General features: G+C 52.0%; 1 protein-coding gene across 5 annotated transcripts in view; it reads left to right on the top strand.

Annotated features, from left to right (window-relative positions):
- CSNK1G2 (casein kinase 1, gamma 2) overlaps positions 1 to 26,570 on the top strand; it is a 46,287-nt gene that overhangs the window by 2,395 nt on the left and 17,322 nt on the right. The window contains exon 1 of one of the 5 annotated variants that reach the window (XM_010566605.1): positions 1,641 to 1,706. The exons of 1 other annotated variant lie outside the window; for it this stretch is intronic. The gene's annotated coding sequence lies outside the window, so the exon portion shown is untranslated. Of the gene's footprint in view, positions 1 to 1,640; positions 1,707 to 23,309; positions 23,333 to 26,113; positions 26,137 to 26,570 lie in introns of those variants that run through there. 3 more of the 5 variants (XM_010566601.1, XM_010566603.1, XM_010566604.1) reach the window with 3 other exon arrangements.

Raw genomic sequence — 26,570 nt, forward strand, 5'->3', positions numbered from 1 at the left:
CCCCCCCGCCCCCGTGGTTTTCCTAGCTAGGAGGAGCTCTGATGAGCTGTGCTGGAAAAGCAAACCTTTGCTTTGGCTGGTCCATCCAGGTATGTGCCTAGCCTCCGGTCTGGGAGCATTACAGCCTGCTAGAAGGACCAGTCCTCGCATGAGCCAGTCTGGGTAGGAAGCTGTTTATCTCTGCTTTTCAGATAGAGGAACTGCAGCACTACAGGCACTAAAGGCTTATCTGAGGTGGTGAGGAAGCTTCGGGTGAGCGGCAACTCCTGCTGTGCTTTGGCTCCTTCCTGGGGGTGTGCAGGAGAAGTACAGACCTCAGGGCTGTGGAAGAGACACTTTCCTTTCTCTCAGCAGGGCTGGTTAATGTGAGGTTTGGTTCCAGCGTGCAGCGGCCTCGTTTGCCTTGCGCTACTCCTGTGACTTCAGCTGCGTCAGGAGTCAAACCCTCTTCCCTCTGCTGAGGGGGGAGAGACTCGAGTGTCAGCGCAGGAGCTTCCTTCGTGTGCTTACGGCTTTTTGCTCAGAGCTTGTGGGCATAGCTCTGCCCACAGCCCTGTAATTGAGCTTTGACTAGGCAGACTTGGCTTGTCTTGGGCGCAGTGAGAAGCTGTGAAACTGAGCCTCCTTCTTCAGGCCCAGCTGTGGCACAGCTTGGAGACTGCTTCGGTCCTGCTGTACCCTGTGAGCTGGGAGGGGAGGAGGGGGAGCAGGTCTTTCAGCAACTCTGGGATTCTGCTGGGGAACAAGTTATCTTCCTGTTAGAAAAGCTGTGTGCTAATAAATAGTTTTGGGTTTTTATTAGAATGGATGTTTATACTTCCTGCTGGCAATCCGTGTCTCCGGTAGGTCCAGCGCTGTAGAGGAGAAGCAGGACTCAGTTGTGAGGAAAGTGTAAAGGTGACTTTCTGCTGGGGCAGCTTAATGCAGAGTGTTTGGGCTCTCTGTCTGGCTCCCAGATTCACACTAGCTGCCCTCCATCTCCTGGGCAATTCTCCTAAATCCCTGCACAGGCTACAGCCGTTCCTGTTGGACAGCCCCCCTGCCCTCCTTTGCATGTTATGTTCATGCATTATTCCTAATAACTGGCTTAAAAAAAAAAAAGCTTACTGCAGAGCATGCATTGAGCTGAGATATTCCAGGATACCTCCTAGCCTCTCTTTACTACACCATCAGCTGCTGGCAGCTCTCTGGCAGCCAAGGTGAAACACGGGTTTGCTCTTTCAAGGCTTGTCACGACCCGAGGTGCTCAGAGCTGTGATCCCCACCACTTGCGGGTTCCACCAGCCCTGCTGTGATAGGGAGAGGTGGTACAGCACGCGCTGGGTGCAAGTGCACTGTGTGTAAAACCACAAAAAGTCTGTCTGTCTTCCGCTTGCTGCAATGGTAATGTTGCAGCAGATTGGCGCACTTGATAAGCACTGAGGTGATCCCATGCTGTGCGATTTAGGAAATGGTTCTTCAGGTAAGCTGAAACTTGTAGGTAAGACTTTGCAGGGCATTACAAAATGCTGTGTGGAGTAAGATGTTCATGATTTCTTTCACAGCTCACAGTAAGGAGAGTTTGCTCCTGGAGTAGAGGAATTCACTTAGTTCTTGGAAGACTTTAAATTGGCTTCTTTGCTTCCAAAAAGATGATGGACAGAAGTTTACTGTGTGTCCAGGAACTTTTCCCAGTGCCTGTGAAGTCTGTATTCTTCTGCTGGGAGGTTAGTGACAGTTGAATTTTCCAAGAAATACCCTGCTGACATCTGCCTTCTCCACTGCAGTCAGACCTGTGTCGCTTAGAAAGTTGCAGCATAAACATTTTCACTTGCAGGAAATGAAGGTCTCGATGTCTTGAGTCTAGTTCACCTGTGACAGTAAAACCAAGTGCTCTCATGATCTTTTCTGCTGGAAAGACTTGCACTAAGATGGTGATGTGAGGGAAGCCTGGAGTCCTGTCTTGCGAGGTCTGGAGGAGCTGAGCCTCAGGCCTGGGAAGGGTTCCCTGTGCTGCAGGCTGAGATCTCAGCTTCCTCTCCAGTGTCAGATGTTAAGCAGCAGAATACAGCCCCACCGCTGTCTGGTGGGGATGGTGCTTTGAAAAAGAGCTGGGAAGTGCTGCGTTTAGTTTAGTGTCTGTGGGGCAGAGGTGGCAGAAAGTTGAACACAAGACCAGTAATTGGGATGAGCCAAGACACTGTTGCAGCCGGGTCTTGGAAATAAGGTGCTCATTGGCTCCCAGGGTGTTTGAGACACTGAGATTCTGGAGGAAAGAAGTGTTAATTTTTTTAATCGTTCATTTTTACATGTCCACCAACCAAAGAATGTCCCGTAGCTCTTTGTTATTTAATGTTATGTAATGTTTTTTAATGAGGGAGGCCTGGCTTTTGCTTTCCAAACGGTGAATTAGACAGTTGGCAGGTGATGCATAGGCTTTGTCAGCCTGAGAGGGATGTTCTTAAGTTAATAAACATGGGTTAAGGTTGGTCTTGAACTTGGATTTTGTGAAGCTTTCCTTTGGAAGTGCTTTGCAGCCCCGCAGGTCTGCAGCTCAGCAGAGCTGCAGAGGAGAAGAGGTGCCGGGAGGTGTTCGTGGGTACCCTGGGAGCACGTCCATGTCTCTGGGGATTTATTCCCTTTCCCAGTCTGGAGGCTGGAAAGTCTTGCTAAGAGTGGCTATTGCCTAGGTGCAGGGGGCTGAACGATGGGCTCTGAAAGGTCAGTGGTAATCCAATTTAAAACCAGAATGGAGGTGTAATGGGTTTGTGCTACTCGGAAGCTCCAGTCTTACAGAGTCTTGTTGTTGCCTGATGTTTTCAGGTAGAAAATCTCACTGCTTTTTGCTTTTGAGATAGTACTGAGGTATAAACAACAAAGCAAGGAAACCCTTTTTCTTTTCCTTTTTTAGCGTGGACTGTTGGCAGTGATGAAGTTTGTACTCTCTGCCTGGTTTCCCCAGTTTGATGTAGGGAGAGGATGTGCTTTCCAGTGCCTTCTGTGCTGTACGTGTGGGCGAGGGGCAGGCTAAGGTTCTCCTGGAATCCCCCAACCCCAGCTATGCCGATTCCTAACTTATCCCGAAGGCGATGCAGGTTTGAGTTGAAGCCTGGCTTTTGTGTTTCCAAGTGCAGAGAATATTAAGGACACAACTTGGAACAACTGCTGAAGTGGAGGTACGGTCTCTATCTTGGAAGGGACTGCTCACAGCTGGTAGCTGAGGAACAGCAGTTGCCTCTGGTGGGTGTGGGGTCAGCGTGCCACGGGACGACAAGGCACCGGGGTTGGTGCTGACAGGTACAGACTAGTCTCTGCCTTGAGCCTTGGGAATTCCTGCATAAACTTGCTTGCTGGAGCTTGTTACTCAGTGGGCTTTGGCAGTTGGGGAAGGAAGAGGAAGTGCTTGGAGGGATGGAGCTTTAACATTTCCTCCAGGGTAACTTGCAGCTTATTTTAAACCCATGCTGTTTTTGTAGGGGTGTCTGCCCCATCAGGGGATCCCAAGAAGAGATTGTCAGAGTCCCTGGCAGATTCTCCAGCCTGAAGTAGTAGGTGTTTCGGTGCAGGGAAGGGAGTAGAGATTGGAATTCCAGCACAGCAGACTGTCACGGTTCTCCATCTCGCGCGATAGCAGGGGATGTTGCCAGGGAGCAGCTCTCCACCGCTCAGGCCTGCTGCTTGGAGCAGGGGAAGCTGAGGAAGGTGCTTCTCAGGCTTACCAGGCACCAAGTTCAGGAGAGTGAGAGGGAAGCTCAGTTAACACACCGTGCTGAATTTAGCTGGATACAGAATAAACACTGTGAATGTGAGTTACTGTGCAGTATGCTGTTCAGGCACACCTGTGCTGTGTTGCAGTAACCCTTCCCTAGCTAAAGCTCTCTGGGTAAATCTCTTGTGGCATTTTGCCATGGAGAAATGGTGGGCAGACCCCTTGTGTTGGAGCAAACGCTAGTTTCAGGTGGTTTTTGGCAGGGGCTCCTTTGCCTCAGCTGTGAGGCGCAGACGCAGGCCTGCCTTCAGCAGGAGGTGTGTGAGCAGCATGGTGATGTAGCAGCCCCGTCTGCCGATGGGCTTGGCTCAGCAGCGACAGGGTGTCGCAGGGCTGCTTTGGGGTGAGGTGAGGCCAGCTCTGCAGGGGCTCCAGCTGCTCAGGGCTGGCTGCAGAGTCACGACAGGAGCTCTGCTCCCCAGTTAGGTGTGAAAAATGCCCGCAGCATCCCAGAGCCCGGGTGCAGCTATGCTTCGGGTGTACTGACCTCACTGCATTTTTTTTTTTCTTCTCCTCGCTCTTCCTTCTCCCATTTATTGTACTGACTCTCTCTTGACTTCTTGGGCTCCTACCTTGCTGAGGTATTTTCTTGCAAGAGCTAGCATGTCCGTCAGGGAGCTGAGCTGTCTGCATAGCAGGAACAGCCTAGAGCATCTTCTGCACCAGAGAGATCAGTTTGCCAGGCGCAGCTGGATGGAAAGGTGGGCACCTTTGAGAAGGGAGGTGGTGCAGCCAGAGGGGGAAGGACAACATGTGCAAATGCCCTCACTGCAGTCTGGATGGCATCCGTGATTCCCAGCAGGTCTTCTCTAATGTCTCTCTGAGTATATAAGCACAGACCTGGAAATGAGACTCAAAATAATCCTGTGCACAGCGCAGAGGATGCACTGCAGCGGCCTTGGCTCAGTGACGGCAGACACCCAAGGTGTGATAATGCACGAGCAGGGGACAGTTCCTGCTGCTGGTTGTGGTCCTGGCAGGGGACTTGTAGAGCCTGAAAGCTGACTTCTCCTGGGAGAAGAGTGTAACACTCGGTGCTTTGCTCCTATTTTTGTTCAGAGCCAGAAATCAAAGTCCAGAGTGGTGCTTCTCCAGCCAGAATCATTTAAAGGCACTTGCTGTTGTTTCAGGGCCAATATTTAACTTGTGCCTGTGATGAGGAATGCCTGTTAGACTCTAAATATTTGCCTTAAGGAAGAAGTTTGAAGGAAGAATGTCCGCTGCTGTGGGGGGGAAGCAGGGGGGATTTCAGGAAGCGAGTTTAAGTCTCTGAATTTACAGGTCTGTGTAAAACAGTCTGTGTTCCCCTTCTGGCACAGCTCTGGCAGGTACTGAGGCTGCTCTGGCTGAGCCGCAGCGCAGGAGCGGCTGGGAGGAAATGTTTGTGTGCTCCGGCGGCTGGAGCAGGCGGCAGCGCAGGGTGTGTCTGCTCGCACAGCCCCAGTCCTGCGCTCCCACTGCCAAGGGGGATTTAAAGGCACAGGTTTGGAGCTGCTTTCCAGCTGGGGCTGGTGTGGGCAGGCAGGCTGAAGCCTGTGTAAACTTCTCGAGAAAAGCAGCTTATTGGAAAAGAAATGCTCTGCTGCTTTTGCTTTCTCTGTGGTCTTTGGTGGCAAGAGTGCATTAGCTGTGAAATCCTCTGCAGTGGATCCTGCTAATGGCAGGATTTCCCATGCTCTGGACCTGCCTGATGAGCTGCTTGTGGCTTCTTCTGTCCTCTCTCACTGTTCCGTGTGATCCTTCTCGTAGTGTGCCACAAACACCATCACACGGCCTCCGGTAAGCCTGTAAGGTTGGCCACTGCTGCTGGTCAGCGTTGAGCTTGTCCCACGTTTCTGGGCAGAGAGCGGCTCTGTGGAGCCTGGTGCTGGGATGCTGGTGGTGTACGTCAAAATTCAGGTCAGGTTACGCTGGCATCTCTGCAGCCTGTATGGGCTGGTTGCCTGTGAAGACAGGGCAGTGGAGGGGAGCCTGGTCCTCTGTTCCCAGCTCCTTTGGCAGCCTTAGGCAGGTCAAGCAGCCCCTTTCTGCAGGCAGGGCAGGTTAGTAATTTTGGGTCTGGATGTGAAGTCTGGGCTGCCTTAGCTACATGGTAACCCTGGGCCCCAACTTCTCATGCTCTGTGCTCTTGATTGGATGCTTTTGGCCATGCTTGACTATTTTACGCTTAGATACAGAAAGAACATGCTTTCTCTTGAAGCAAAATCAAAGGCACACAGCTGTTTGCAAGCCAGCCCAAGGGGAAGGCTTTGCCTGGGCTCCTGTGTGCAGAGTTCAGGCCAGCTCTGAAAGGTTGAGAGCTTCTTCCTTCCAGTGTAGCAAAGAGCTTGCAGGCAGCCCTCAATCCCAGCCTGAAGCCATGCTAAGGAGGGTGAAGTCCAGCTAGAGTATGGCTCTGACTTTTAGTGATGGGTTTGGTGCTGGGGAAACAAAGGCTTTTGTTAGAGTGAGTCGGAGCCCCATCCAGCTCAGAGGGTGGTGTGGTGCTGGAGTTTGGAGGGGATTGGGGTCTGCATAGGAAAATGGCAAACTGACTTCCCCCTCCGTTTGCATATTCTGCAGGCACCTGGTACCATCTGTGATGGTGGTGATAACTCAGTGGTGACAACTGAGCTGTGTCTGTTCAACCCAAGGGCTCTGGCAGTGTCTCCACTGCAGCCCAGAGCCCCTCTGTGGTTGTATTCCCAGTTTGAAGGCTGTAGAGGGGGTCATGTTCCAGAGCGTGGCTGGCAGCCCCTCTGAGCACGCACCCGTGGGGCTGGCTGTGGGTGGGCACCCAATAGCACTGTGCGGCTGTGGGAAGTCTTGGCCCGTTTCCATAATGAGTGTTGATGGGTTTAGGCCCACATATTGGCTGCATAATGAATGAGGGAGCCAGGGGAGCTGTGCCTTGTCTGCAGGGACTGGAAGAGGTGATGGGAACTAGAAACATGAGTAATTAACTCAAAAAAAAAAGAAAAGGGTTGTGTTTTGGATGGAAATGTGTACTAGAGAAGGGTGAACGTGTGTTGGCTGGGGTTTCTGGGACAAATTGGAGAAGTCAGAGCCCAGAAATGAGAGAGAAGGGACAGTTGGTTCGTGCATATAATGTTCCAGGTATTAATAGCAGCAAGATGAAATGGGTCCTTCTGGGGGGTGTATCCTGCATGTTCCTTCATGTGCGTGATCCCTCTGACTTTATAAGCTAAGCACTTTAGGTAGGGCCCAGAGAAGCAGGTCTTGAGCAGGTAAGGTAAAGGGAGGAACCAGTGAGGTCACAGTAGATCTGCCTGTTTGAGAGAGAGTAGTCTTTTGGATGAACCCCTCAAAAAGTTTCCTTTCTCAGTCCACAGCAACTCTGTAGCCACCTTTTTGGCTGTAGCCACTCCTGTGGTAGTCCTGTTGGTCCCGGCCTTCTGATCCCATGCAAAATACACACAGGTGGGGAATAAGGGAAGATGAGAAACAACCTTTGGAACATGCCTTTCTGATGTGGAGGTTGGTGGCAAACCAGACCGAGTCCTCAAGCCACAAAGCTGTCACAGTGCTTAATAAAGGGTTGTGAGTCTGATCCTCAACGTGAGGGGTGGAGGAGTGAAAAGATCCTGAACAGTTTGTGGCGTGACCAGGAATGGCATGTAGGTCTCCGGCCCCTCTGTTCTGAAGCTTATCCCTCCATGCAAGCCAGCAGACCTGGGTATTTGTCTACATCTTAGGAATTTGTCCTAGTTAGTCTCCAGTTAGTTGGGAATTGCCCTTCTCTACCCGCCCTTTTCTTCTCTGAGATCATGGGCGCTTTGCTTCCCTGTCTAAAATAAGCAGGTTGTTTCTGTACCTTCAAGAGGTTGCAAGGAAAAATGTGTAATGGATTGAGCTTCTTGGTCTTGTAATAGAGGGGGTGGGAAGATAAATGCCTCGTGGATCGCTCCTTGCTTCTCTGAAGATGCTGCTGATACTCGCACGTAAGCTGATGGGTATTGTCGTGCCACAGAGCATCCCTCCACCCCAGTTACTCTGCAGGAAAGATTAATTGCACAGTGCTACTCTTTCTTCCCCATGGTCTGGACTGTGGGTCCTGCCTGCGGTCCTGGAAGGCTGTCCCAGTTGGGTGACTGTCCCAGCTGGGGTGGAGAGCTGGGAGCAGTGTATGTGAGCCAGGGCGGCAGCGAGCCAGCTCCCGTGTGACTATGCAGTAGGGAAGTGATTCTGGCATCTCAGCACAAGGAGTTTGACAGCTCTTTGGGGAGAGGTTTCCCTGTGAAACACCCCTGGAAGCTTTCCCTTACCTCCCGCTCTTCTTCTCTGTCCCCTCCCCTCCCCCCCCAATTCTTCAGGTTTGGCAGTCATTTGAGAGGAAATGTGTGGGGCTTCGAGCAGCCTCGGGAAGAAGGCAGAGGGGGAAATGGTGTTTGCTTGAATGTGGGACAGCTCAGCTTGGCAGAGTTGCAGCTCTGCAACCCAGAAATGGAAACAGCCCTTGTCACCAGTGGGAATGACACCCGCCTCCGCCTACCCTGTGCTGGGGCTCTCCAGGGTGAAGGGCCTGCTCTGGAGTGAAGTGACTGGGCTGGGACAGAGCAGAGCTGGTATTGTTCCCCCATTCTGTGTGACCCTAGGGGAGTTGGGGAAGTTGCAATTAGCTGTAGTTTGGTGCTTGAAGAGATAACTGGATCCAGGCACCCTTTTTTCCCCTGCCTTGTCTTGCAAAAGGCTACCCCGGATCTGCTGGTGCAGCTGCTTCCTAACCTGGTTCTGTCAAGAAGATATGGGTTAAGGGAAAAAAAAAATTCCTACTATTAGAAGTGCTTATGCCAACCCAGATCCTGCTAACAGAAAAGGGTTTGGTAGCAATACACATGACAGGAGGCCAAGCAGATCTCTGCAGAGTGACAGTCCCCAGATGGGCCGAGGAATGGGGGAACCCTGCTGTCACGCATCTCGCTGTTGTGGTGCACAAGCCTTTGGCAGCAGGGCTGGATATACATTTTTAATCTGCTGAGTTGGAGTGGCTCATTAGTAACCCCTTCTGGAAACCCCTTCTAGCTGAAGGCCCCAAAGTGCTCAACTTGCCCCTGTTTCCTGCGGGATGAGTAACTGTCCCAGATCTTGGAGGTGAGAGATGAAACAGGCTGTGGTTTTTGTTCTTCCAGTGCTGCGTGGCTCTCATCTCTCTCACTTCCTCCCCTGCCCTGTTCCTCAAGCAGAGTTGGGAAAAAGCTCTGTTATTTGAGGTACCGGGCAAATCTGTATTGCAGCATTCAGCCATGAGAAGTGTTGATGAAGATGACTGGGAAAAACTGTCTGGTTTTGCAAAGCCACCCAGATGGGCTTTGCGCTCTCCTGGCAGGAGCTGGTTGCTTTGCAGCACAGAGTTCCCAGCCCTGTCCCTCATGGGGGCAGCAGGGCTGCCCTGAGCTGCCTGGCCGATGGCCAGCATCTTCTCCTCCTGGCTTAGGCTGCACTGCTGAGCTTTCGGATCCCCTGCGAGTGCTCCCAGTGCCTCCCTGGCTCTGCACTGAGTTTTCTGGGTGGTGTAGCACAGCTCACCCTCCCTTCCCAGTTGTCAGGGATGGGAGCCTCTCCTTTTCCCCAGTGCTACCTGGTGAGAGCCCTGGAATGGCAGAGTCGGGGAGGAAGCAGGAGACAAATGCCTGCTAGTGTCCCTCTGTATCCTCCTGACAGAAGGTCAATGACTCTTAAGAGGTGGTGGCTGCCCAGGGTAGCACTGGTGAGGAGGAGGAGGAGGGAAGCGCTGGCTGCAGGCGTCTGCTCCACCCACCTACTGGAAATGCAAACCAGGAGACAAATCTGAAACCAATCTGGCAATTGCTGCAGCCAGGCCTCTGACCTGCTCCTAGTGCCAAGCGGGTGCTGCTGCACGAGGCTGGGTTACTGCCCTGGCCTGGAGAAGGTACCTGTGGTCAGGGCCACCTTCTGCGCAGGTGACCTTAGAGGGCACAGCAGCGTCCAGGGACCAGGCTTTTCTCCCTCTTTTGCCACTGCTTTCTGTGCGACGTTGGGCAGTTACGTGCCTCGGTTCCCTCTTCTGTAATGACACTTCCTTGGTGAAGTACTTTGAGCCAGCTGCTGAAAGCAGTAGTGTAAGAACCAGGGGGCATTTATTATTTGCATCAGCTGTCTGGAAGGCCCCTGGATCTTGTGGCTAGGGACATCGGGATGATAAGATGGCTAATGCTGCTGCTCGGATTCTTGCCCAGCTTGCTGGGAGGGAAAGAGCTATGTGCCCAGCCCCTGGAGCCATATGGCATGGATGCCAGTGCAGGATAGTGGATGGGGTCTCTTCTGGGGTGTCCCACCTGGCTTGACAGATGTGGTCAGGGGTGTCAAGTATAAACTTTGAAATGGCAATGTCCACACCTGGTATCACCTAGAGCTCCCTGGTGGCCTGGACTCTGGTGGGACAGAGCAGGTAACGAGAGAGGGGGTTTTCTTATGCATGGCTGCTTGGAAAGCTGTAGTTCAGAGAAAAGAAGTCCACTGTGGACTTGTAGCGTGACTCTGGTTTGGGCAGCAGGGATGTCCTGCCCTCCAGAAATGGTGTCTTCCATCTTTGGAGGGCAGGAGAAGAGTGAGCATCACCTGCTGTCAGAGCAGGTTTGCGCCCTGGCACATAAATTGTCAGGCTGGTGCAATATGCTGATGATGGTCCTGGGGCTCCTTGTCTGCCCTGCTCTGGGGCAGGCTCCAAGGGCACAGCCCCTGTGGGGTGCCAGGAGCTCCTGCTTCCTGTGCCTTGCACACAAGGAGGCCGTGCAGATGGCAAGCAGAGGGAGTGCTTTTGTTCATTCTGTGGCTGCTTAGGGGCTGCAGGGAAAGAAAATGGAAGCACTGAGAGCTAGGGTTCTGCTAAACTTTGATTTCCCACTCACTGGAAGTTGGGAGCGAGCAGGGATGCTCTGGGTTGTTCGATGATGCTGAGCCAGCTCCAGCCAGCTTCAAGCCATTTGTGTTGTGGGGAGACCTGTGGTGTGAGTGTCCGAGGGCAGCAGTCTGTTCCCAGTCTCCTGTTCCTGAGGTTATTTGGGATCCCATCCGAAGGCTGTGGGGAGGAAAAAGTGCTGAGTGTGTTGCTCTGGTGTCCTGCTCCCCAGGGAGGAGAGTGCCTGGCTCACCCGTGTTGGTGTTCAGTCGAGTTCCTCTGTGGGAAGGAAATCTCCTCCAGGTGGATGAAAGGTTTTGAGACTGTCACCCAGCTTGGGCTTGGGGGAGGAAAGGAAGGGAAGGGAGACACACGCATCCAGGAATTTGCTTTTGTTATAGGAAAGGGATTGGGAAATATCCCTTATGCTTTGGAGAACAGATGTTGAGCCTCTCATCCTAGCTACAGCTGATCCCTTGCAATGCCGGAAGGAAGCACATGCGGGATTCAAGGCTGCGGGATCTCTGAGGACGTCCTCGAAAGGGTTGCATTCTTCCTCTGCTCTTGAATGTCTCCCACCACTTGACAGCACTCCCTCTGAGACAGTGCTTGGATGGCTGCATCTTCCCGTGTCCTCTGCTCCCCTTCTGCTGCTGCCTGGCTCATGGGACACAGCTGTGGTTTGTGCTCTGTAAGCAGAGCTGTGAGGAGCTCTCCCACGGTGCACGGGGGGAGGTCTCGCCCCACCGTCTGGTTGGACCCTCTGACTCATGCACACCAAAACACCTCTGCTTGGGCTTTCTCTGGAGCCTCATCCTGCTGTGATGAGGCATGGATCATTCTGTGGGCACCATCCCCCTCGAACAATGCCCACAACACCAGCGTGGTGGCTCCTGCAGAAGAGGAGGGTGGATGAGAGGCAGGGACTGGCAGCGGGAGAGCAGTTCACCCGCAGACTGGCAGTGTGAGAAAGCTGTGCTGTGCTTCGCCAGGGAGTCTGTCTCCACCAGGCTGTCGTACAGAGCGGTCCATAACCTGGGGTGACTTGGGGCTGCAGGGGTGCCACCTTCCTTGGTGCCTGGTTGAGAACTGCTCTCGATCTCTCCATCCGTGGAGTTGATAAAGAAGCTGTGTTGCCAGCAAGCAGGGAGCTGTTGTATCATTCACCAGCTGCACTGATGGGTGTGGGGCTGGGGCTTGCTCTGCAGTTTGTTGACAAGGGGTGAAGGTGGCACAGCAGCCCCTCAGTCGCGTGGGGTTTTCACTCCCTGGTCAGGGGCCTGTGGTTACATAAACAGGAGGAATGTTTTGCTGTAGGTCTTTCTTAGTGGGCCGTAGCGGAGGCTGTGGACCCTGCTCTGCCTTCAGTGGAGTGGAGAGAAATGATGGTGCTGTGCACAGCATTGTGTGCGTGACGAGGCTTTATTGATGGACTGGCCTTGTGGTGATGGTTGGGCTGTCCCAGGGCTGGGAGAGCCAGATGCCTTCCCATCTCCCTGCTTTGGTGGGAAGAACTGATTTCACACATTGGGATTCAGAGATCTCCAGGAGTTTGCTGTTTCAACTGCCTGACTTCACACTAATGTTTAAATACACGTGTGCTCTTGTGGACAACTGCAAATTTGGGGGAGAGAGGGAAAACCCCAAAGTTTATTAACAGCAAGCAGTACAAAGCGGCCCTGATGCCAGGCTGGGAAATAAGCCCATCACAGTGGGGTGGGAAATGGATGGTCGCTTGCCAAAACATCTGCTCTCCTGCTCTGGTGAGGTGTGTTAACAGTGCTGGCTCTGTGCTGTTCTCTGTGGGTCACTGTGGATGCTGGCTCCAGAAGGCGACGAGCAGGTGGGCTCAGGACCGGCTCTCGGGTGGGCACATCCTGGCCTCTCAGCTGCTGCAGTGTTTCCCCTCTCTGCTTTGCTGGGCCATTGGCACGCTCCTCTGATGTTTCCTCTCCTGCTGCTGCCTGCTTTTGTACCTGCTGTTCCTCTGGGTTTGCTGACAAAGTCCTCTTGCGGCAGGTTGTCCCTAAACCTTTTCCTTTTGCTGGGCAGGTTCTACAGCCTCTGCCCAGTGGCCTGGCAGGAGGCAGGGCAGCTCTTCACTGCCGGCTGTTGCTGCAAAGCAAAGGTGCAGCACGTCTCTGGCTGCAGTGGAGGCGGGGAGAAGAGCTTTCCTCTGTTCTGTCTGTGAAACTGATGGCAACTCTTCTTTCACATCCATTCCTGTGCACACTGCCAGATGTGCATTAAGATCCCTTATCAAGAGAAAGGCACTTTATCTTGTTTTTATGAAAAGTGTTAGCTTTTGAGGGCATAGGAGCATTCAGGGACAGGGCTGGGGAAGTAGTGTGCTTGTAGAGATGGTCTTAACGTTATTTTGGGGCTGCAGCGGCACAGGAGGAGGTGTTCTAGCCTCAGATGTGAGATGTGAAATGGAAGCAGTTGTTCAAAGCTGCGGGGTGAAAATTATCTATTTGTCTAGAAGCTTTTTTTTTTTTTTTTTTTTTGCCACTGCCTGGTGACTGCGAAGCAGACTGTGAGCTCTGGAGATGGGAGGGAAGGAGGTGGAAGGGGAACTTGCCTTACTCAGAAGCCTGACATCTGAATGCAGTGCTTTCCTGCCTTGTTCTTGGAGCATGGCCCAGCACAGGTACTGTCACAACCAGGCTGATGATCTGGGTTGTGGTGGTGGTGGTGAATTTGTGTGTTTGTGACAAACATAAGATCGTCCCTTCCACAGAAAGCCTTTGCAGGTGCCTTGGGTCCCACTGCTGCTGCCTGCCTCTTGTTGCTGAACCAGCGTTGTTACCTGAAGTTAAACCTGCTCTCGAAACTTCTGTGGTGCTTGGGGGAAGGATGGAAAGGGCACGGTAATGCCTGTTACAGACGTGCTTGTGCAGCTCCCGTTCTGCATCTGCAGGCGCTGCTCAGCTTTTGCAAGTCAGTCGCCCTTCAGCTGGATCCCCATGGTGCTGCAGGCCCGGCAGTTGCTTGGAGCACGTCTGGATCTGTCGTTGTTCGGCCTCCCTTTCTATATCGCGTGCCAGGGTAGAAGGGTGGCTGAGCTGTCAAGGTGCTTTTTTTTTTCCCCACAGCAGAAGCAAAAAATGGTTAAAAAGGTTCTGTGTCCAGTGGCAGAGGTTGAAACACAGAATAGGGCTGTCCACCCTGAAGGTGCTTTGGCCTCTGGCTCTGTAGTCTATGCTTAGTAACCGTTTGAGCAGTAGCTCTCCTTGGGCTTCTCAGACACGGACACAAATGTGACTCAGTGATTTGGGATACAGACAATCCTTTGGATACCTGCTTACAGACAGATCCTATTTTGTGAGGAGTTACCAGGCATGAAGACAAACCTCAGGTTTTGCAGTAGGTGAGCATTAGGGACTTGACCTTTCCCAGTGTGTCAGTCAGATCTGGCTGGCTTGTTCTGCTCCAGAGCTTCTTGGGATCGATGTTGGCTGTACAGCCGAGTCTTGGGCTTTGTGCTCTGGGCATGGGTGAAGTAAATAGCAATATCGGGTCTTGACTGTAGAAACGAAACCTTTGCAGGCTCTCTCCCAAGATGAGCGTGCTTGTGACAATGAAATTGGTGCAAGGACTGGGCAGGATGGGACTGGTTGGAAAAGAAGGAGGTTCTGCTCTTGCGTCAACCTCAGTAAATGTGTGGCGGGGAGAGCAGGAGAAGGGGAACGCATGGGACTGGTAAACAGGTTTTTGCTGGCCAACTGCTGTGGACTTTTGGAAGGCAGCTGGTTCCTTTGCAGCTCTGCCTTGTATCAGCAGCATGGATTTAATTAGTTTCCGGTGTCTAACTGGAGCTTGCTGTGCTGTGGATGTATTGTCTGGTTTAAATAGAAAACCCACTGGCAGAGCCACAAAACCCGGTGCATGTGAGGGGCTTGACGGCTGAGACCACTTGTTCAAGTAAGTGACTCCGTGTATGAAATGCCTTATTGAATCCATCTCTTGTGGTGCCGAGCAGGGGCTTGAGAGGCATCATCAGCATCTTGGCTGGAGTGCCTGCGCGTGTCCTGTGGAAACCGCTGGAGCATATGGGCTGTGGAAAGGGATGAAGAACTGGGAGTTGGACTTTGACTACTGTCCTGTTAAGGTCTCCCAGCCAGAGACTCGGCTTTGTAATGAACTTCCTTTCTTCCAGTACTACTAACTCTATGTTAGTAAAACCGAAACCACTTCAACATCCTAATTGGCTTTTTTGTGCTGAACTGTTAAGATGTGATAGATTCTGCGGAATTACAGCCTTGGGTAATTTACTTCACCCAGGGGCAGAAGGTGAGCCCATCTCTTTTCTGTTGTTCAGAACCAGGTTTACTGTTCTGGTTACCCATCTGTTACCTATGGCGTCCCTCTTATGGTAATAGCAAAGCTAGTTGCAGTTTCACAGACAGAAATTGCTCCATCTGTGAGCAGGAACACCAAAGCAACACTAGTATGAGCAGTGGGACAGTGGGCTGGAGCTGTAGTTGGGTCATTTGCTGATCTTGCCGTCTTTCAGCTGTGTACCAGAACCTCTCCTGGCCCAGCAGCCATGGGAATAGCTGTTGCTGGTCTTGGAGACGGGATATTGGAGTAGAGAGCGGGTAGAAGATGCCAGTAACATCGCAGAGGTGTGACAGCAGGGCTGGATGGGAAGGCGGGCAGGTATCTCTTGCTACCAGACTCCCTCCTGCAACCAGGGCTTTTGCATTCCCAACACCCCACCCCCACGGTGGTTTGGCATTGCTGCTGTTTCCATGCATTGTGGATCTGGCACAGGGACATGGGAATGGCTTGTGAGATGGACGTGGCTCAAGAACTGGGAGGTGCCTGCCCTGGGACTTAGTTGGGCACAATCGCATGTCACATGAGGGGTAAATCGAGGCATATAGTACAGACCCCTTTTGTGGGGTCTGTAAAGTTAAGCAAAAAGCTGTTTGCCTTCAAGTCTATCTAATAAAGTTTACATTTGTGGCTGATGAGCCCAAAAAGGTGAATAGACTCTGAGGTACTTGGTTCTTGGATGGTTTTGTCTGACTTGTGCTGTGTTTGATCTTTTCCAATCTAGTTTTCAGATCTGGTCTTATTTTAGCATGTGTATATTTACTATTATTATTTTTCCTAGAGAAGTATTTTTAGCTTTTTGCTTGGTTCCTGTGCTGCTGCTGAAATTTCCATCGTGGTATTTCTGGCTTCTTGGTAAAGCATAGTTAATATTTTCCATCCAGGTGTGACTGCTTAGGACAGGGATCCAACTAAAAGAGTGAGATTCTGCATTCAGTTGGGAGCAAACTGCATAGCAGCTCACAGCAGTGGAGAGATGCTTCATGAAGTTTTCTTTGTGGCTGCTTTTACTGAGAGATTTAGGAGTTGCCCTAGAAGAGTTGTTGACTCTGCAAGCTTATTTGTGTTCAAAAACATTGAGGATCTGGGTTGTTCTGAATTTGAACTGTCCAAAGCACATTGATTTCCATTTCTGCTTATGCAAGCAGGGAGCAAACGTGCATCAAAACAGTCTCACTCCTGTTGGTTAAAGAGGGGCCTGTTTCCTTGTTAGATATTTTCAGGTGCAAAATAATTACTGCTGAACTGCTGCCAGAAAGCTGACTTCGTAAAGCTGACGCTGTGTACACGCATCCTTGTCTGCCTGCCCACCCGCTGCCGGGCAGGGAGTTTTCCTCATCCGTGCTGAGCTGTGGTGCGAGTGGTTGAGACTTCAGGGTGAAGTTGTCCGGCTGCTGGTCCAGGGGTGTTTTCTGGCATGTGGCTTGTACGGCTCTTCCGTGCTCCTCTCAAAAAGGAGGCAATTGTTTAAAAATCACAACAGCATAGGGCATTCACACCTTCACGTGAGTTCCAACCAGCTCTTCAGAGTGTTGCCTTCTGGGCTCCATTGGAAACTGAAAATACTACTACTAGGGGTTTTCCCCCTTTTTTACTACTTAATTTCATTATGTTTACAGAACAGATTTCGGTTTTGCTCTTTTGGGGCTGTTGCGATGCTGGAGCTGGATCAGGGGGATGCTGTGCGTGCTCCAGCCTCAGGAGCACATACAGCTCCTTGGGCAGCAAGAGTCTGGGATGGTTGGGCTGTCCAGCACTAACTGCACTGCTAGTGGTGCTGGAGTTTGAGGAACAGCTGAGATATTTACTTTTAAAGCAGGCTGATGGTTTTGAATATGTCAGCTGGTATCCTCTAAAGATCTCAATGAAATCACGCTTGACTCGTTACTGGTTTTGTGTTGTGAGAACTTGGTGTAGCCGAGTGTTGGTGAGGCCTCTGAGCTGTGAAGTGGGACTCACCTTCAGTAAAAGCAGTTCTCTGCTGCAATGTTGAAACTCTGCTGTTCTTATCATTATGGAGGGAACAGTGTGGCACAAACCTTTTTTTTTTTTTAATAAATAAATTGAAAATTCATAGTAATCCATTAAAAAGCCATATTTGTGTTTAGAAGCTGGGAGAAAATAACTTTGAAGAGATTTGGAGCTTGATCTGTTGTATGTTAAGAGCTGACCCAGAGTGCAGAGCATCTAAAAAAAATCTCCTGGGGAACGGAATAGCCAATAACAAGAGAACACTTCTAATTTAGAGAAAAGCTCAATAGACGTGGTAGCTGGAAGAGGAAGCCAGAAAGAAAAATCCATCTTCTTCACAGCACAGCTAAATTCTGGGGAAAAACCAAATGCTTTATATTTATGATTTTTATTTTTTTTAATCCTGGTGTTTTTGTGGATTGGATTTTTTTGGGGACATGGCTAAGAGCCACAGATGGATACCAGGGTGAAACGCTGAGATGTTGGGGCTGGCTGATGGTCTGTGCTGGGAGCAGCACAGCTACATGTGGTAAATGCTTTAATCTCTAACAGAGGCTCAACGCATTCCTGCTTTGGGTTTTGTTTTTTTTTTCCCCCTGTGTGAACTATATAGCTGGAGGTGATGGTGTGTCTGATTATATGCTCTGTTAGTGGGTTGTTTCTGTTTTTTGGTTTTGTTTTTTTTAATTATGGTGCTCAGCACAGTGTTAGCTGCATCTGACCCCTCTGCTGCACAGGGAGGGTGAGAGCCTGGCCATGGGGCTCAGCCAGTGGCAGAGGCAGGAGGGCACTGGTGAGGCTGAAGGTGCCAGGAGCACCCTGTGCCCGCTGCTCCAGGGGCTGAGCTGGGCTAAAGTGTGAGGGTGGAGTCCTCTCTCTTCATGGACACACCACGTTCTCAGTAAAGAGCTGGGAAGCCAGGAAGGGAGGGGAGGTTTGGAACAAGGATGCTAGGATCATGTTGGATTAAAAGCTTTGCTGCCACAGTTTAGGGGTTTTGTGGGTTTGTTGGGTTGGTGGTTTGTTTTTGGTTTTGGTTTTTTTTTCCCCTGAACACTAGAAGAAATTCTGGTAGAAATGTTAGCCTTTGCTTTATTCTTTTTTTTTGTTTTTGTTTTCAAGAAACAACCTGGATGGGGGGAAAAAAACCCGGCATGTTTTGGACAAACAGCCCTTGCAGATTTCCTAATTGTAAACATTGTGGGGCCAAAAGTGAAGCCACGCTGTGGTGTCTCTGTTTGCTGGAGGGGGACATCAGCCGCAACCATTCCCGTGTCGAAGGGGAAACTGCTTCAAACATTCCTGGTACAGTGACCATGGTGATAGGACTGCATCTGCTGTGTAATTGATGACTCAGTTTGATAGCACTGTAGAGACGTGAACTGATGTCCATGTTTGTGCGATGAGGGATGCAGCGGCTTGTAAGGAAGCAGCCAGGGAGATGGGCTGTAGGCCTTCAGATGAGGGCTGCTCTTTGGGATGAGCAGGCTGGCGGGCTTGACATGAGGATCCAAAAAGTAGATTTGTGATGGTTGGATATTCCCCACTGCTAAGGCTGATGACCTCACGTGTGGGCAGCAGGAGCGCAGGTATGGTGGGTGGATTTCATGGGATGGTGTTGCTGTTCAGTAGGGGAGTTTCTTCAGTCAGTTACTGGGTTCTTGTCTTTTCCCTGAAGGATGCCTTGGAGGAGGCAGGGGGAAGGTTGCTGAGCTCTAAGCACTGTTCAAAAGCTGAGACAGCGCCAAGCATCTCCCAGGGGACCTCAAATGGACAAGGCAGATGTGGGGGAGTTGTTATCCCAGTGTAATGGCTGGGATGTGAAGGGCCAGGAAGTCAGTATATGCCCAAATCACCAGGGAGGTGGTGGCAGAGCTGAGAGCTCTCAAATCCTGGCCCTGAACTTGAACTGCGAGGCTCCCCCACCTCTCCAAATGTGCTGCACGTTACGCCTGGGTTCCCCAGTGGCTCTGCATCAGCAGTTAAGTAACAAACTATTTAACAAGAGCTTCCTGTTGTGCTGACACCAACATGAACGTACAAAGGAGGAAACAGAGTAAACAGAGCTGGGCTGGCTCCCGCCTCGCTGTAAGCTGGGAAAAGCATTGGGAGATTGCAAGGAGGCCTGGACACCATCTCTGCTTAACCTGACCCAGCTGGGGTTGGGGAATGATGTTCTCATGGCTGCAGTTAGCAGAAACTGCGCAGGCATTGTGCACTGATGGGAAAGCAGCTGCTTTCAGGACTTGCTGATTTTTAAGGGATTCCCTGGGACAGATAAAGTCCCTTTCACCCCCTGCCCTGTGGCTCCAACTCCTCTGCAGGGCCTGTCTCCTGCGAGATGCAGCCAGCCCTCCATCCTGACAGGGTTGGCACAACTCTCCTGTGCCACGGCAAGAGAGATGCTCACATCCAGAACTCCCTTCTCTGCTGGGTGCCTCAAGATCCTCAGTCAAAGTACTTGATCCCTCAAGAAAAGAGGAGATGGGGAGGAAATTGGGCCAGAACAAGTCAATCTGCCTTTGCCATAAGGAATGTCCTGCTGCCCTAGTAGGTTTGCTTGAGTCTCCTGTAACCAGAGCTGTAGCTGGTGGAGGTGGAAGGCAGAGTGAGCTCTGAGTGCTGCACAGCCCTGCTGCCTCTTCAGCCCACAGAGGAAACTTCCCTGGGTGGGGCTTAGGATGGGTTTTCTTCAAACAGCAAGGTTTTCCTCTTCCTCCTGGGGAAACAGCTTGATGCAGCTGGGGACGGCTCACCCCGTGGACTTGTGTCCAAGCTTCTTGGCATGTCTGCTCTGGGAAGGAGCTGTGGTGAGCTGCTGTGTCCAGCTTGGAGGAGAGGTGCGTGTCTCAGAGTGGAGGAAGCTCAGGAGATCCCTCTGGAGCCTGTTGCATCGCTGGAGCCTGGCAGCACAAGGCAGGAAGAGGAGCTTACACTTCCAGCTTACGACCTGCCTGTTGTACCTGTTGCCCAGGCAAAAGGCTGCTGCAAACTGCCCAAGTGCAAGTCTTGGAAGGACTCTTCATTAAAAAACAAAAAAAAAAACCCCAAACAAACAAAACCCCCCTCCTACCAGTTGTTTCCTCAAAAATCTACCCAGCATGGATTTTTCTCATAAATGTTAAGACTTGAGTCACAAGGAGCTTGGCAGCATGCTCTGGAGTGTGGTGCCATCTCTCCGAGGTAGAAGCAGGAGCAGGCTTATCACAGTGTCTGATGCGGCCGTCTCAAACCGGGCTTTCTCCAGTGGCACTGATGTGTGCGTGCACAGAGAGAAAAGGGAAGGAAAGCGGCCTGGGGAGCGGGTTCCTGGTACTGCTGCGGGGCTGGGAGTGAGTCACCCCCCAGCTTTACAGCTCTGTGTTGGTTATGGAAGAGAGGAGTTTTGAGCCTGTGAAGTTAAATTGGTGCAGAAGGTGTGTGAATGCTCCCACCTCAGTGTAAAGGTGGCCTAGTTTCAGTTTGCTTGTATTTTGTTCTTAAACATCAATTAAATAACAGTGGGTCAAGCTGGGTCTTTACACATGTGTATGCATGTGCTTGCTCTTGCTCCAGTACAGGTTGTCTGGTTATACTAGTCACGTTGGCTGTCTTGCAAGAGATGCTTGCATTGGGCTTGGACAAATATTGTTTGAACACGAAATTTCCAGATGAGAAGTAGTTGCATTATTTTTACATCTTGGAAAATAATGTGATAGCTGTATGGACAGGCTTTTCCTTGAAGCTTTCAGCTATTGAAAGAGCAGAAGTGAGGAGCTTCAGCCCAGAGGGACAAACCCAGCCAGCTCGGCAGAGCACAGGACACTGCAGACCCAGCGAGACAGGTTTCTGCACTGGAACATTCCTTTCCTCTTGGTCCAGAGTAAATTTAGTGGGAGAAAGTAACTTTATGGCCAGCTTCTGTCCTTTGGAGCAGCTGGAATAGCCTTTGTCCGCAAGTTGTTCCTCCAGCCTGCGTTGGTAAAGTTGTTCCAGCCACAGGCAGGCATGGGAACAGCGGCCCTGTGGAGGATGCAGGTGTGGGCCCAAACCTCCATCTCATGTGGACCTTTTGTACTCCTACAATTCACAGCATCAGGCTGGAATAAGTTTGGTGGGTTTTTTTTCCCCTCCTTCAACATCTGTTTCTAATTCTGTAGCTGCTCACACCCCAGGTGAGTTGTTCCCCTCCTGAGTCTGCTTGACCTGGAAGGCCCCTAATCAGAGCCATGCATGAGTAGCAAGAGTTGTCCTGTTTGTCTTGGGTCTCTGGAGGCCTCATGTAGGGTGTGGGGTGGATGGAGAGGGCCCCAGCAGCACTGTGATGGTGCCTGGAGGCTGATCTCCATAGTGCTCATGCATCTGCATGCTGCTTAAAATCTGGAGGCTTCAGGCAGCCCCGTTGCCTTTCTGCTCACTGAGGTCTTGGAGGGTGCCTGCGAAGGGATGCCTTGGTTCTCCTGCCCTCCTACAGGAGGAGGGAGCTGCCCCATGTCCCTCCAGCACCACCTGTCCCACCTCTGGCTTGACTGTACCCATTCCAGGGGTCTCCTGTGGGAAGCCTGGTGAGACTTTCCATCACCCCTCATTTTAGGAAACCTCTGTGTCGTGGCACAGCTTTTCCCTGTTTCATCATGAGCGGGGTTGGCTGCCAACACTGAAGACTGGAATGCATTTTTAAACTACAAACCTTTGTAGATGTCATCTGGGACCGTCTGCAGCTTGCTTTAAAGATGTTGGATCTTGCTTTGTTTTAAGACTTTTGATCTCCTTGTAAGAAAAGACGACCTGCCTTCTAAACTTTTAAAATTTATTGGGTTTTGGTTTCAGCTGTGTAAGGCCACCGGTTGCTTTTTGGTCTGGATTTTGTATTGGGAGCCAGCTGATGGGTCATCCTTTGGGACATCAGGGTATTTGTGATTATTTTTAGCTTTTAATTGGCAGTGATCTGTACTCAGAGCTGTGTAGTGTCAAGGGCTTTTCTTTTTTGTGCTCTCAAGAAGCTTTCCTTTCTCTTTCATCTGGATGCAGCTGTGTTTCTCTTTCGTTCGCAAAGCACAGAGTACATGAGGAAACCGGCTTCAAGTACTCATCCCAAAGGCTTGCGGAGATCAGGGCTCAGTACAGTCAAGCCTCCGTGGCTGGGGGTAGCATCACACCTGCCTGGGGGAGCCGGCTGGTCCAGGACACCTGGACTCTGTTCCAAGAAGTGCCATGGTCCTGCCCCCTGACCTTCACCAATCACTTCCCTGCTCTGGGCCGCTATTTTTTCCTCCTCTTCCCCTATTTGTCTTGCCCCATTTAATTGTAACCTCTTTTGGGCAGGAACACTGTGTGTATAAAGGGACTAGTACAATACCATCTGGGGCACATTGTTCAAGTCCTTTCTCGGCAGCCACAAGGTTTCACTATACAGGAAAGAAATTTTTAAAAACACAACTTTTCAGCATTTGATACTTGCAAATGTGGCCGGGAACTTCCCAAGCCTTGGTATTTCAGTCCAAGTCACAGGTCTCAGAGACAAGGGCTAGGACTAGAATCGCAGCTTTTTTCTTCTTTTTTTTTAAAAAACAAAAACAAAAAAACCAAAAACCCAACCACCCCCACCCCAATCCCTTTTTCTCACCCTTATGACTGCAGGGAAAAGCTTGTAAATGTGACTGGAGTAGACCTGGCATGCCCAAAACTAGATGGCAAATAAAAAGAACCCAGTATTTCAACAAAAACAACATGAACCCCTTCTTTGGCTTTAAAATGATTGCTTGAGTGTGTTTTTGCCCCCTTTATGGTACTTTCAGTGTTTTTGTTGTTCTGTTTTGGGGAGGAGCTGAAGTCGCTTACACTTGTCTGCAGTTCATTTCACTTTCAGGTTCCCTGGCTTGGAGCACTTGCACTGCAAACACTGCAGGGCAGTGCTTATTTGTTTTAAGACCACAGCTTGCTTTGGAATTTCTTCTACCACACTTCCGGCCAATTTATTTTTTTTCTTATTCATCCCCCTACCTCCCCTTCCCCCCAAAGAGAGAAAGAAGTTTTCTTAGTCTCATCTTGCATCAGATTTGATACCAGGCCAACTACTCCAGCCTAGAAGGTGCTTTTCTGAGGCTGCTTGCCTCAATGTGACCTTCTGGGTGAGGATTCCTGTTCAAAATGCAACAGTGTGCCATCGGTTTTCATCAGGGGCATCTTCCTCATGATGCTGTGACCCTGGGGTGGCAGGATGGGGCAGGTCTGGGTCCCCGTTGCCCATCCAGAGGCTGCTGTGTTTTAACAAACACAGGTTTTGCAGGGCTGTTTGCTCCAGAGCACTGAGAGTCCTGGGATTTTACCAAAGGTTTCTGTTTCTAATTAGGTTGTTCTCAATTTTAAAGGCCAGAGATCTCTTTATGGCACAGAGTGGAAAACCTGACCAGTCACTGACACCACACAGAGAGGTGGGTCCTGCTTTTGTACCGAGGTACAGAGAGCTGTTGCCTCTCCTTGACGCTCTACGGATGCGAAAATAGATTCCTCCCAGCCCTCAGCTCGTGGTGGCTCATTCACAGGGGAGGCTGGTGGGCAGAGTTTGGAGGAGCGTCACTTGCCCTGGCCTGACTCACACGGACGCGGTTCAGTGACTTCCTGCTGCTCTGACTGCCCAGCTTTGGAAAAGGGGGAATTTCAGTGCTGCAGCCGGCTGGCACGCAGCCCTGGCGCAGTGGTCGGTGCCATGGCCTTGCCAGTCGTTGCCCTGGCCCAGCTGCCTGAAATCGAGGTTTGGAGCCAGGCTCTTTTGGGAGGGCTGCTCCTGAGGCTGGGGCTTGCTGTGCAGGCAGGGCTGGAGAGTCATGCTACGCTGCTGCCTGCGTTTGTCTGGGCTGGGGGAAGACAGCACAGTCTCCTGGTGCTCGCAGGAAACAGTATTTATTTTTTTCCCTTCTGTTAGGGCTCTGTCTCACTCCATTGTCTGAAATTGCCTTGCAGAGACTGGCCCATAACTCTTTAAAAAAAAAAAAAAAAAAAAATCCCAAGTGTGGGGGCTGGAGCTCCCTCAGCTCTGGCTGTCGGCCGCCTGACTCTGCAAACAGTCTGGACCTGAAATCCCCTGGGACTGAACATAAAGGTCTGATTCAAAACGAAAACGGGGTATGAAGCAGTGTGGCCTGCGCATTGCCGGCTGCCTCCCCTTCCCTGGTGTGTGGCTGGAGCCACGTCTGGGCAAGGTGACTCCCGAAATGCCCGGGGAGAGCCACGCCCTGCTGCCTGCTCTGGGAGGTCACGGGGCAAATGGCTCCCTGGTGTCCTTGCCAGAGGCTGGCAGAGGTGGGAGAAGCGTGAGACGCACGGGAGGGCACCGCCATGCGCCGAACCCGGAACGGAAATTATTGGGGGAGCAAAGAATGAGCAGGATATCACGTGTTGGCTGTGTGCGCTCTGGGCTGGGGGAGAACAAAGCTCAGGGAAGCCCTGCTCTGCTGCCGCTCCCACCCGGCTTCCTGCTGGCACGGGATGGAGACCGCTGGCTGCCGGGGGAAGGGAGCGTCAGGGCAGGAGCTGGCCCGCAGCTGCCCGCGTGGCCTTCAGAGAAGTTGGAAGGCTCTGCGTGCCTCAGTTTCCCTCGGCTGAGATGTGCTGTGTGCAGCAGGATGGTCCCCAGGTGTTGGCCTGCCAGTGGTGGCCTTGGAGGGCTAGGCTGCTCTGTGCTGGGGCTGCTGTGCTCTAGGGATGCTCTGGAGGTGTTGGCCTGGAGGATGGTGCCTGTGGGGGAAGGAGGGGGCTCCCATCCCATGTGAAAGCCTCGTTCCCCCAGTACCTGAACAGGCAGGTGTCCCACATGCAGATGGGTGTCATGCACCCACAACAGCCCTGAGGAGCTGGGCCAGCATGCTGCACCTTCGGTGCCTGCAGTTCCAGTCCCTCTTGGAGAGCAGCGGCGTTTTGCCAGCATGCTGTGGACAGAGTGTGGTGGTCCCTGGTGAGGATTTGGTGTCAGGAGAGGACTGGGAGTGGGGCAGCCCCAGGGAGCAGCTCCCCTGCCCACAGACTGTTACAGAGCCAGTCCTTCCCCCATGCTGAGCTCTGGCTTGGGTGTCTTTTCTCCCTCGGTTGCTCTTAGACCCTCCCCCACTTCCCCCCATGCACCCTTCAGCACAAGAAGGCTTTTTTTTTGTTATTAATAGCTATTGAGAGCCAATAAAAGTTTTACGGGTTTGGCCAGGCGTCAGGACTTGCAGTGTGCTCATTTCCTGGAGTCTGAGCGCTGGAGGGGTGTGGGTTTGCTTGTTTAACCCACAGGTAATGAGGCCATGGCAGCAAGGGCTCTTGGTGGGCATCATGGGACCCCAGAGGGGAGCAGAGGAAGGTGGTGAGAGGGGGAGGTGGGCAGGGAGGGGTGGGGGCTGCCTCCCACCTCGGCTCACTCAAAATGCAGCACGGGCTGAGCTGGGAGCAAAACCAGAGATGATGAATGCTGGGGGTAAAGTGGGGCTTGCATGTGTTGGTCTGTCTGTCTCTCACATGGCCTCCCAGCGTGCACCCGGCTCTGCGCTTTCCAGCCCGTGTTTAGCTTCCTGGCTGTCCTGCTCCTGGCACACTCTGGCTGCCTCCCGCACAGGCGTCCCTGCAAGGAGGGACTGAGCCTGACCTCCCCCCAGGCAGCTCCGCTGGGAGTCCTGGATGGAGGGAGAGCATGGCTCTGAGCACGGAGCTGGTCGATGGTACTTGTTATCCCACCCCTCTGGAAGGGAGCAGGGGTCTGATTTGGCCTCAGTGTTGGGCTGTAGTTGTGTGAACACACTCAGCTGCATGGGGGTGCTTGTGCAGAGCCAATGTCACAGAATAGTTTGGATTAGAAGGGACCTTTAAAGGTCATCTAGTCCAACCGCCTTGCAATGAGCAGGGGTGCGCACATTGGAAGGAGCTCCCTGGTTCAAGGGTCTGAGCTGAGTCCTGCCTGTTTGCAGGGGCTGAGGGGAACCCCGAGTTACTCCACCCCGAGTTACTCCACCACCAGCGCAGGGCTTCCCGCTAGCCTCACTGGGAAGTGCTGGGAGCTGCACACATGAGGTAGGCAAGGTGCTGCACAGCCATCGGTTACTTTCAGCGAGTGTCACAGTGGCTTTTGCCCAGCCTGCAGCCAGCAGCCCTGTTGGCCACTGTGCCTTGCTCCAAGCTTTGCACGTAAAATCAAGGTAGGTTTGTGAGAGCGGAGGAAGAGGCAGCAATCGGGCGCTCGCCATGGAGGCGAGCAGGGGTGTTAGTAAGTCCTGGGTTTCTGTTTGCCAGTGTCTGTTTTACCCCAGCCTGGCAGGCCTGGGCAAGCTGTCATGGGAGCTCTGAGCATGGTCATTCCCCACACATGCACAGCTGCTTAGAAACCGTCTCCTCTCCCACGTGTCCTGGCGCAGAATCGCTGGCACAAAGGTCCAGGCCCAGCCGCAACGGAGGCTGGCGCTGGGGGGAAGAGCTCTGACTCAGCTGGCCACGACCTCTGGACCCACAGGGACCCTCCCAGCAAGCAGCCATCGGGGATGAACATCCTCTTTTCAGTTCATAGGAAATTGCACGCCTGGCGTAGTTTGCCCCCTAACGCAGTGGTTTATGTGTGTCCTCTGCTCTTGGGGACTCTCAGGTCTGACCAGTGGCAGCCTGGTCCCAAGTGCCTCGGCTGGTGCCTCCAAAGGTCTCCCTGCT

This window comes from Haliaeetus leucocephalus, unplaced genomic scaffold, assembly GCF_000737465.1.
Source record: "Haliaeetus leucocephalus isolate CR32 unplaced genomic scaffold, Haliaeetus_leucocephalus-4.0 Scaffold215, whole genome shotgun sequence".
Classification (NCBI taxonomy): Eukaryota; Metazoa; Chordata; class Aves; order Accipitriformes; family Accipitridae; genus Haliaeetus; species Haliaeetus leucocephalus.